Genomic DNA, 13,028 nt, shown 5'->3' with positions numbered 1-13,028 from the left:
TACATGACAGTTTTATGCTCCTGCCGATGTGCATGGGCATGCTTATGCCTGGCCTTATGGGCCTTTACATGTGCATGAGTGTGCCAGGCTGTCTGTGCCATGTACATGTATATGACTCTGTCAGGCTCTGTGGGATATGCACATGTATGTGACTGCGCCAGGCTCTGTGTCCTAAGTGCATCAGCTTGAGTGTGTTAGGCCTTTTAGCCATCTTCTTGTTCATGTCTATGTCAGGTCTTGTGGGTCAAGTGCATGTACATGACTGTACCAGATATTTTGGCCGCATGAATGTCCATGACTGTGCTATGCTTTGAGGGCCACTCGCATGCACATGAGTATGTCTGTGCTTGTGGGCCATATGCATGTGGCTGTGCTAGGCTCTGAGGGCCACATGCATGTATGTGACTGTGCCTGGGGATGTGAGCTATGCAAATATACTTAGATGTGCTTAGGGTTGTGGGCTATGTGTATGTACATGGATCTACCAGGGTCTGTGTGCCCTGTACATATAATGGACTGTGCAAGGAATTGTAGGCCATTTACAAGTACATGGCTGTGCCAATACTTGATTGTTATAAACACAAATGTGAGTCTGCCAGGTTCTGTGGGTCAGGTACATGTAAATGGCAGTGCCAGGCTTTGTACAGTGCCATGTACATGTATATGCTTATGCTGGGTTTTGTGAGTCATGTGTATATACACATGACAGTGACAGCCTAGTGGGCCACATGCATGGACATGTGCCTCCTTTGAGGACCATGCGCATGTAAAAGTGGGAGCCAGGCTCTGTCTGTTCTGTTGATCTACAAGATCATATACATGTACTGGATGTGCCTTGCACATGTTCAGGCCTAAGTCAGGCCATGTGGGTCTTGTACATGTACTTGAGTGTGCCAGGGTCTGTGGCCCATCTACATGCACTTGTATGTGCCAGTTCCTGGACACCATGTTCACATACAAGTCTTGAACATGTCTTGTGGACCATGTTCATGTGTATGACAGTGCCATACTCCTTGTTATTTATGTAAACATGCCTATGCCAGGGCTGGTGGCCATGTACATGTACGTGAACTTGCCAGGCTCTGTGAGCCATGTACATGTATGTGCCTGTGTCAGGCTCTAAGGGTCACATACCCATAGAGTACATAGCCATGACATCTGGGTCATGTGTATGTACATGAATGCGTTAGGACTATGGGCCATGTAAATGTACATGAGTCAGATGTGTGGGCCATATACATACACATTTCTCCTTCCAGCCTTGCGACCTATGAACGTGTATAAGTTTATACCAGTCTCTGTGGGCCATTCTCATATGCATGATTATATCAGGCTTTATGTGCTCTCTACATGTACATGAGTGTGCCAGGCTCTGTGGGTAGTGTCCATGTTGATGATCATTATAAGTTCCCCTTGCCCTTGTATATATACATAGCTCTTCTAGGCCATATGTGCATTGAACATGTACCTGGGTTTGTAGGCCATGTTGTGCCAGTCTCTGTGGGCCACCTCTATGCCAAGCTCTTTGAACCATGTACACAAAAATGACTGTGCCAGGCTCTGTGGGCAGTGTTCATGTACGTGACTGCACCAAAATCTGCTGCCCATGTTCATGTTAATGGCTGTGTACGTACATGTCTGTGCCAGGCTATACAAGACGTGTATGTATAGGAGTGTAGCACACCCTGTGGCCATTTACATGTACATATTTCTTCCAATATCTGGGGATTTGTATATGCAGATGACTGTGTCAGACTCTGCAGGTAACATATACTTATATGCCTGTGCCACGGCATTGATGCCAAGTATCTATACATGAGTGTAACAGGCCCTATGTACCATGTATGTTTACATAGAACATTGCAGACCTTTTATGCCAAAAACACAAACAAGACTGTTCCACATTCTGTGGGTCAGGGCCATGGCCATGTGTAGGTATGTATATGAGCTAGGCTTGGTGGCTTATTTGTACATACATGACATTCCCAGCTCAGCTGACCATGTGCAGGTACATGTGCTGCTCTGAGGGACATGCACATGTATTAATTTGAGCCTGGCTCTGTGGGCCCTGCTGATCGATATGCCTGATCCAATCATTGTTGACCCAGTTCATGTTGTACCTGGACGTCTAGACATTGTCGACCACGTCCATGTACATGACTGTGCAAATATTTGTGGGCCATATCTATGTAAATGTTAGTGCTAGGCTTGTTGGAGGCATGTATAGATACATGACTATGACCTTGTCAAGCCTTGTGGCCAGGTCCATGCACATTTCTGTGCCTGGCCTTTTGGCCCTGTTTATGTAGAAGAGTTTGTGAGTCATGTACCTATACCTTAGAGAGCCATGTCTTGCTGTCCATGTACATGAGCATGATTATGCTGGGCTCTATGTTTCATGTGTATTTACATGAATTTGTCAGGAGTTATGGTCTATTTACACGTACCTGATGACTATGCAGTCTCTATGGGCCATGTGCATTGGCACAGCCACGTACACAGACCTTCCTTCCCACAGGAGAGCCTGGAGTTCAAGGGGAGTTATAGTGGAGGACAGAGATTAGCATCCCTTATCTGTGTCACCCATAAATTCAGGGCCCAGAGCATTCTCATGTGGTGTAGAAAATTTCCTGAAGTACAATCTTCCTGTAGACATTTAAAATTCCTTTTTTATTAAGTCATCTAAGGTGAGGTGGTTTGTTTGAAAACACAGGTGCTATTCCATGGCTGCTCTGTGAAGGGGACCAGGATGACCTATGGAGAAGTATGACACAGATAGTGGCTGCGGTCAAAGGGCCAATGATGTCTAAGTCACCAAGGGGGACAGGCAGAGTGCCTGGATTCTTCCTAAGACATAGAAATTGCAAGAATATTGACACAACAAGATTTTTCCCAAACTCTACACATGGGATCAGTGCAATAACTAGGGTAGAGGATGATTATGGGTAGATAGAAGACAGAATTTTGTGGAATCCCACAAGCATGAGACAACTGATGACATTAACAAAATGAGCATGTTCTGATCACTTAATGTGTGCCAGATGTGTTTTACTACATCACCAGACTATCATGGTACATGGAAAATTGATCAACAAGGCCAACTGTATTCTCATGCCCAGACAACATGCCTAAATCAAGTGACATCATGTGCACAGATGTTACAGAGTAGCAGAATGGCCAGCAATGGGGTCAGAAATTACTGAGGGTGGTCCCAGCTGAGATTCACTGAACAGGGATCTCGAGGGGAGGGTTAGGGGTCTGCATCTAATGAGCACTGCAGGGGGGATTTTGTACTCCTGTTTGAGAACCACTGCCTCATGCAAACTGCATCACCTACCCCTGAAACATGGGCTCAAGGTGGTGAGTTCCCTGCATCTGACTTGTAAGGCATGCTGAGAATCTTAAGTGCACTCCAAACACTTGGCCTGCCCTGGCTGAGCTCTCTGCTAGCCCCAGTGACCAGGACCAGCATGTGGCCCCATGGTACAGTTTCAGACCTCTCTGGGCTCCCTTTAATATGGCTAGTCTGAGCCTTTGCCCCCCTGGATGCTCACTTCTGAGGACACCTTGCTGGAATAGTGTTGTGTACTGCCCAGGATCGATGATGATGAAGCCAATGTCAGGTGAACTGCGGGAGCCACTCTGCACAGGTGAGGCAGAGAGAGCACCTGTCAGTGACCAGCCCGTGGTTTTTCACACCCGGTTTTTTTTTTTTTTTTTTTCAAGAGTGAGAGGAACACAACATACATGGTGGATCAATATTGTAGGGTCAGCAGTGTCATTGTTGATGAAAACAAGCTCTTTCAGAAACATTCCATTGCTGGGTGATTGTGACTTCCATAGATCACGTCTCTCTGGTGCTGTCTGTAAATGTCCCCAGGGCCTGAAAATATGCCTGGCAGCCTGCCTTCCTGGGCTGAGGAAAAGGCTCACTGAGAGGGCAGAAAACACATGTAGATTTACATTTTGTGTTGACAAGACATATGATGAGATGAAGAAGCAGTCACCTATGACACCCTAAGTCACCCTGTGTATACTTCCTGTACCTTGACACTGCCTGTTAAGAGAGCGCTGTGCCAGACTGTTGAAGATGCTTCCATAGATTCCGATGTCCCTTCTGCATTTTGCTTTTGTCTCAATGTTTCATTCTGTGTTTCATTTTCGGTTTTTCTCTGGCTGCTGCTTCTGCCACCAAAACCTTTGGCTGCTCCCGGGGTCCATGCTTGCCCCACTGGGGGCCTAGGATAGGCAAGTGGATGGCTGGTGGAGACAGACTCACTCCTGCACTTTTGACTTAAACTTCCCTCTATCTCCCTCTTCCCCTGCTGCACCAACTGAGGTGCCTTTCAGTGGGTGAACATGACAGTTGGGTGAAGCCACAGATGGTAACTTCCTGATGCCTGTGGGATACAAACTTTGGGTACATTAAGCAAATTTGCTTAGATGGGGGTGAAGGGGCCTGAAAAAATTCTCCATTTTTATCTTTGGGATTTGATGGAAGTGGCTCCCTGCTAGATATCCCTGCATAGATGGCACACTTTGCAGACCGACTACAGGTTAGGCTTAGACTCTGTCCTGGGTCTGCCCCCAGCTGCTGCACCTGTAGCCAGGGCCAATGGCTGGGAGGTGCCAAGGCTGCAGGGAAGACAGGACCATGCTAGAAAGAATCCATCAGGATGCTGTGTCCCCATGACAAGAGAATCCAGCTGTGGTCCTGACACTGGAGATTTGTGTGGGCACAGGTAGGATGCAAAGGAAGAAAAACCCAGACATTTGGAGAACTGTAGGTTTCTAGGCCCATCTGAGCCTGTGAGGATGGATGCCTGGGGAAAATTTGAGTTTCTGCCAGGCAGTGAGTGGGCTATGTGGAGCTAACTGTCTTCCACAGGCAAGCAGAATGCTCCTTCTCAGCACGGATGTATAAAAAATTATACATATAAAATAAAAAAGAGAAAATAAACCACTTGAAAGGTCCTGTCAGGTGCATTTGTAGCCCCTAAGTGGGATAAGTGTATTCACATGTATCTGTGAGATATAACTCTTTCCTGAAAAACTGTCACATGCGAGGTGAAAACAGTAAAAAGGAACACTGAAAAAAGAAAACAATAAAAAAGAATGAAAAGAAAGAAAGATAGCAAAAAAAGTGGAAAAGAAAAGCAAAAAAAGAAAAGGATTACAGAAAGGCAGGAAGGCAGGTGTTGTGTCAGGTGCCTGCAGTCCCAGACCCTGGAGAGAATAACGCAGAAGGGCTTGAGCTCCAAAGTTTGAGCTAGAACACTATAGCACTGTAGGCATGGCGAGAGAGTGAGAGTATGTCCCTAAAGAAGAGCACGAAACTATAAAAATACTACAGGAGAGTGCAGGGAAAACCCTTGAAGAAATCAGTCTGGGTGAGTATTTTATGAGGAGGACCCCACCGGAAAATTGAAGCAGCTTCAAAAATACACTACTGGAACCTGATCAAAGTAAAAAGCTTCTACACAGCCAAGAACACAGTAAGTAAAGCAAGCAAACAGCCCTCAGAATGGGAGAAGATATTTTCAGGTTATGTCTCTGACAAAGGTTTAATAACCAGAATTCACAGAGAACTCAAACGTATAAGCAAGAAAAGAACAAGTAATCTCACTGCAAGCTGGGCAAGAGACTTGAAGAGAAACTTCTCTGAAGAAGACAGGCACACGGCCTACAGAAATATGAAAAAATGCTCATTATCTTTAATCATCAGAGAAATGCAAATCAAAAGTACTTTGAGATATCATCTAACTCCAGTAAGATTAGCCTATATCACAAAATCCCAAGACCAGAGATGTTAGCGTGGATGTGAAGAAAAGGGAACACTTCTACACTGCTGGTGGAATGCAAATTAATACATTCCTTCTGGAAAGATGTTTGGATAACACTTAGAGATATAAAAATAGATCTGCCATTCAATCCTATAATTCCTTTACTAGGTATATACCCAGAAGACCAAAAATCACATTGTAACAAAGATATTTGTACCAGAATGTTTATTGCAGCCCAATTCATAATTGCTAAGTCATGGAAAAAGCCCAAGTGCCCATCGATCCACGAATGTATTAATAAATTGTGGTATATGTACACCATGGAATATTATGCAGCCTTAAAGAAAGATGGAGACTTTACCTCTTTCATGTTTACATGGATGGAGCTGGAACATATTCTTCTTAGTAAAGTATCTCAAGAATGGAAGAAAAAGTATCCAATGTACTCGGCCCTACTATGAAACTAATTTATGGCTTTCACATGAAAGCTATAACCCAGTTATAAGTTAAGAATGGGGGAAGGGGGAAAGAGAGGGGAGGGAGTGGGGAGGTGGGCGGAGGGAGGGGGATTGGTGGGATTACACCTGCGGTGCATCTTACAAGGGTATATGTGAAACTTAGTAAATGTAGAATGTAAATGTCTTAACACAATAACTAAGAAAATGCCAGGAAGGCTATGTTGACCAATGTGATGAAAATGTGTCAAACGTTCTATAAAACCAGTGTACGGTGCCCCATGACCACATTGATGTACGCAGCTATGATTTAATAATAAAAAAAAAAGGTGGTGGGAGTGTTCAGGGATTATTGCTATGGTGGATGCTGGGCTGGTTGGGGGAAGGTCTTAGGAGTGCGGTAGATGCTGCCTAAGAATTTGTCATGTGGGGCAAGTTCATACGTTGAGGAACCATACTCTGACCTCAATGTTGTGGTTTTATTACTGGAAAGTCACCTTGGGGAAGTGCTTCCTTCCCAAGGTATTTCTATAGGCTGCCTAAATTGATGGCATTTGCACAGCATAAGGCTCACACAAATGTCAGTGGCAGGAATGTCACCCTGGCAGCTCCTCACCTCCCAGAGCAAAATAAAGTTGAGAGTAAGGAAGAGATGCCTAGAGTGAGTGAGAAAGTAAGAAAAAAAAATGAAGAAGGGAAAGAATGCCCTTGCTGGTGGAAAAGAGATGTTTATGCCTCAGTCCCTTCCTTTCACCCTGCCCTTTGTGTGTACAGTCCACCCATCAGAATGGAGGTACTGCCTTTGATTCTCATGGGCGAGGTGGAGATAGATAACTCCTAAAATACATGCAGCTCATGGCCCGGAAGTGAGTCCTGGGCTATGCATCAGGGTGACAGATATTGGGGACTCACCAAGGGCCTTTACAAATGCTCTTTTTGGAGAAGAATTTGCAAAAATCTACCCTTGAAAAAGGGTCCTGGAGTAGAAACAACTCCACTTATACAGACTGGGACTCAAAAATAGAGTGAGTTTCCTAGCAGGCACTTCAGGTAGTTTTTCTGGAAAAATCTCTGAATGCAGGATGTGAAAACAAAAACAAAAAACAGATGTACACTAAGGCCCCTTACTCTACTATACTTGTGTTTTCTTGTCCAGAGTTATGCCATTGACTCGGCAGCATCTGAAGATTAAGGTTGCTAAAAGAATGCAGGGTTTGGGGAGGTCCTGGGAAGGACAAAAGGGGGGGTGGGGTCCAGTAGAGGTGGAGGTTCAGGAGAGGACCTGGACATCCATGTGGACAGACCAGCCACTAACCTTGCCTCTCAATACTTTATCTTCCCATCTTAGGGTCCTTTACCTCCATTCCAGTTCATTCACTGCCACACCCAGAACTTAACATCAGGAACCCCCCCTGACATCTGTAATAATGCAGCTTGACATTCCACTCTTTGACTGCATCCCCCTAGTCTTCCAATATGTACTATCAACAGCATTTTCTTTAACTCCAGGTCATTCATTTTTCTATGCTCATCTATTCACCACATTCTTGCCTCCATTCCCTCCCTCATCAAGGCAGACTTTAGGGTCTACAAGGCAACCAATATTTAAAAAGTTCCACTTCATGTAGGCCTCATTCAGTCCCCTTTCATCCTTCCTATTTGGCAAAATCTCATCCCTCTGCCTTTTTCAGAAATGAATCCCAATACGTAACTGATCACTATTGGATTAAACCTCACAAGTCTGCTGTCAATGTGATAACATTCGTCGTCAATCCCAGAACTATGTGGAAATCATTCGTTCATCCTCCAAATAATTAGCAGGTGCTTACTAAACAAATTGAGGATTAGTCTAATCTCCCATGCTACTCAAATCTATTTCAAACCTTCTCCACTTTGCTCAGACTTAGGCCACCTCCACTTGCTTAGTAGACGTACTGGACTCGTCATTCATAGAGGAACTATAAGGTGTTAGATGGGAATTTTTCATCAAAAGAAATCTTCAAAAAATGGTATCCATCTCTCCATTTCTTCTTTCTTCCTGTTATACAGAACAAATTTTCCTTCTTGGGTTTCTATCCTCAAAGAAATAACACTTCCTGAAAATGGCTTTATGAGTGATAGCTAACACCTAGTCTTTTTTTTTTTTTAATTTTCTTGGGACAGGGTCTCACTCTGTCACCTGGGATAGAGTGCAATGGCATCATCATAGCTCACTGCAGCCTCAAACTCCTGGGTTCAAATAATCCTCCTGCCTCAGTCTCCTGAGTAGCTGGGACTACAGGTGTGCACCACCACACCAGGCCATCAAACCTAGTCTTGATGCACTGATCCACACTTGCCAGCTGTCCTTACGGCCCCCTCATCTCTGCTCATGAGGCACTTCACATCTTTTTATTTTTTAAGTGTTTATTATGAAAAATTTTCAGATATAACCGTATAATTACCCATGTATTCACCACCCAACTTTCACAATTACCATGCATGACGGACCCCCATCTTTACATTATGATTAAAGTGTAAAAGTCCATCTATACATCTTGCTATCTATCTCTTAGAAGACGTGCCATGTGCCCTATGTCAGTACTCTCATATTCCCTTGATGTTTAACACATGAAGATCACACTTATCTACAACACAGTGAATGAACCACACTGAGCTGTGCTGGCTTTGGCAATCAGTTCTGCTCCGCCTTGTAGTCAACCCTGAGGAACAATTTGAACTCCTTCACCCATTTCATACAAGCCATAATCTTATAGAACAGATTCAGTGCATAATAATGCATTCCCTAAATCACACAGTAAGTATAACATGAAAAAATACTGAAGTATAAAACATTACGAGTTGATAAAAACTTACGATTGCTATATGAATGTTTTCAAATATTTAGAAGAAAACATTTTTTTCTGTCACGCATTTTAAAAGTTACTTGTTTCCAATTAAATAGAGTAGATCATATATACTTGTTTATCTCCTCTCTTTTCCAAATACAATTAAATAATTAATTGTAGGAAAATACAAATCAAAACCACTATGAAATGCCATTTAACACCCACTAGGATGAGTAGAATCAAAAACTCAAATAAGTGTTTCTGAGAATGTGAAGAAATTGGAAGCCTCATACACTGTTGGGGGAATGTAAAATGGTGTGGCTGTTTTGGAAAACAGTCTGGCAGTTTCTCAAATGTTAAGCAAGATTAACCGAAAACCCAGCAATTCCTCTCCTAGGTATACACCCAAGAGAAATGAAGACATTTGTCCACACAGAAACTTGCACACCTGTTTTTACAGCGGCATTATTCATAACAGTCAAAAAGTGAAAGGCTATGTTAACCACTGTGATAAAAATGTGTCAAATGGTTTATGAAGTGAGTGTATGATGCCCCATAATCATATCATTGTATACAGTTATGATTTAATAAAAAAAAATAAAATAAAATAAATAAAAATAAAAATAAAAAGTGGGGCCAGGCATGGTGGTTCATTCTGTAATCCTAGCCCTATGGGAGGCCGTGGTGGGTGGATTGCCAGAGCTCAGAAGTTCGAGACAAGTCTAACCAGGAGTGAGCCAGAGTGAGACCCCCATCTCTACCAAAAACAGGCAAGCGTTGTGGTGGGTGTCTGTAGTCCCAACTACTTGGGACGCTAAGGGCAAGAGAATCGCTAAAATAAGAAAAGAAAAAAAAAAGAAAAAGAAAACTTCAAACTAAGATGAGTGAAAGCCAGTTGAAAGCAAAATTTAAACAAAAAATCAGTCAAAAGGCAGAAACAACCCGAATGTCCACCAACTTATGAATGGATAAATAAAAAAAATGTGATACATCCTTGCAATGGAATATTGCTCAGTCATAAAAAGTACTAAATACAATGCTACGACATGAATGAATGAACCCTGAAAACATTATGATACGTGAAAGAAGCCAGACCATATATGATTCCATTCTTATGAAATATTCAGAATAAGGAAATCTATATAATGACAAAAAGTAGATTAATGGTTGCTAAGGGGTGTGGGGAATGAGGGCTGGAAGGGGTGATAGCTAATGAGTATGGCGTTTCCTTTTGAAGTCATGAAATGTTATAAAATTGACTTTGGTGCTGGATGTATAACCCTGTGACATGCTGAAAATCACTTAGTTATATACAAAGTGTATGGTATGTGAACTATGAATAAAACTGTTTAAAAAGTAAAAAATTTAAAAATAGTAAGTGCTGGGTGGCACCTGTAGCTCAGTGGGTAGGGTGCCGGCCCCATACACTGAGGAGGATGGTCGTTTCAAACCCAGCTCTGGCCAAACTGCAAAAAAAAAAAAAAATAGCTGGGTGTTGTGGTGGGTGCCTGTGGCCCCAGCTACTCAGGAGGCTGAGGCAAGAGAATTGCCTAAGCCCAACGGCTGGAGTTTGCCGCGAGCTGTGACTCCACAGCTCACCTTGTGAGGGCGACAAGGTGAGACTCTGTCTCTTAAAAAAAATGTATATATATAGTAAGTGCTTAAGAAAGACAAGAACAGGAGAGGATACAGTAGAAGAGGTAAACACATTTTTGGAAGATGAAAATCCAGATAACTGACTTAGCAGAAAAACCTCTGCAAACCAGGGTTTTTTTCAAACCACAAAACTCCAGAAGACAAATGACATGCTGGCACTAAATAAGAACTAGAGGTTACTTGCTATAAATATGGTTCTTTAAAACTTCGGTCCATTTTTGTTTTATATTATGTATTAAAAAAAAAACAATTTGGGAGTATTCTTCTCCAATATTTTGTAAAACTCTGTTGAAATGTCAGCATGCTTCAAATGTGGAAAGAGAATCCTAGGTTCTTGACAGGGACAGAACCTGAGACCACTGTGTTAAAATTGGCATCATCAGGGTGGTGCCTGTGGCTCAGTGAGTAGGGCACCAGCCCCATATACCGAGAGTGGCAGTTTCGAACCTGACCCCAGCCAAATGGTAAGAACAACGAAAATAGCCGCTGTGTGGTGGACACCTGTAGTGTCAGCTTCTTGGGAGGCTGAGGCAAGAGAATCACCTAAGCCCAAGAGCTGCAGTTTGCTGTGAGCTGTGATGCCACAGCACTCTACTGACAGTGACAAAGTGAAACTCTGTCCCTAAAAAAAAAAAACAAAAACATTGCCATCATCACACACAACTGGGGTCTGGGTGTGGCGTGGCAACTGTGGGAATCAAAACTAAAAGTCTCAAGACAATATAGTCAATGGTCTGTTTTTAAAATGTATTAATTGGAAAGTAATTGAACTCATAGAAAAGTTGTATGGATGGCAACAACAGTATACTCTTTATAGATTTAACTATCATTAAAGTTTCGACTCATTTGTGATCTGTTTCTCTCCCTCCCTCCTTCCCTATCGTTTCCCTCTCTCTTTTTTACTCTCTCTCTCTCCACACACACACACGGAAATACACATATGTTCCTGAATATTTGTAAATAATTTCTCATACATCATGCAATTTCTCCTTGAATATTTCATGGTGTATTTCTTAATAAAAAAATCCTCTTACATTCTCAATCATCCCCTGTAAACTTATCAACGTAAATTAGCAGTGCCATTTAGCACTGGTATGGAACTTTTAACTAATCTCTTAGACATATTCCATTGTTGTCAATTTATCCACAAATATCCTTTGTTCATATCCATTACAGGATCCAGTTTGGAATTAGATATTGCATTTGGTTGTTATTTGTCTTTAGTTTCCTTTAATCTGGAGCAGTTTCTAAAACTTACTTTTTTTTCCCCGAGCATGGCCATTTTTAAAGAACACAGTAGAACCTCTGTAAGTTGACCACCCAACGGACTGTAACAAATGGGTCAACATACAGAGGAGGTCAACATAAGAACTAGGCTTACTGTACTGATACCTACACGTGGGGTGCATGTCTCGTCTGTGCAAATTAGGTCAATTGAAGCAGGTGGGCAATGAAAAGAGGTGGTCAACTCCGGAGGTTCTACTGTGTGTTCAGTGAGCCATTTTTATAACCTCTTCTTACTTGGAAATATGTTGGTGGAGCTTATCTTACTTTAAAGGATGTTTTCACAGTTGTGAGTCCTAGTAACCTTAGAAGTTGTCAGGACCAGGCTTGTTACAAACAAACATACACCACAAGAAAAAACAACAGTATCAGAGATGCAAGGCTATATGGAGAGATTTTTCTGAACATAGAGACCTCTTAGAGTCTAGGGAGGGTAGATGCAAGGAGGCAGATGTGAAGTCTCCCTCTTTTTTAGGTAGAAATAATAGGGAAGGTGTGGATGCAGAAGTCAGGCTGAGAAAGGAGCTGGCATCACCACTAAACCCTAACCATGTGCAGGGGAAGAACAGGATCAGGTGTCTGTGGCCAAAATAGATTCATCGGACTCAGTGGGAGGTGAGGAAATGACACAGGGCTTCATCTCAGCAGTTTATAATCTATCTATCTTTCTTTTTTTTTCTTAATCAGGCCCAGGTGAGGTTCAAACTCACAGCCTCCCATTTGCAGGGCGGTCACTGTACTGAGCTACAGCACCCTGCTAGCAGTTTATGATCTAAAGAAGGAAAATTTAAGTGTTACAACTATTCAAAGACAGGGTAACCTGGGGGAAGAAAACAAATACACATACATCATCTAGAAAAGTGACATTGTTTTAAAAAGTATAGTGGAGCCGGCTCGGAACCTGTGGCTCGAGCAGCTAAGGCGCCAGACAAATACACCTGAGCTGGCGGGTTCAAAACCAGCCTGGGCCCACCAAACAACAATGATGGCTGCAACCAAAAAGTATAGTGGAGCCAATAGAA

Source organism: Nycticebus coucang, unplaced genomic scaffold (assembly GCF_027406575.1).
Source record: "Nycticebus coucang isolate mNycCou1 unplaced genomic scaffold, mNycCou1.pri scaffold_71, whole genome shotgun sequence".
Lineage (NCBI taxonomy): Eukaryota > Metazoa > Chordata > Mammalia > Primates > Lorisidae > Nycticebus > Nycticebus coucang.
This window is presented reverse-complemented; position numbering follows the sequence as displayed.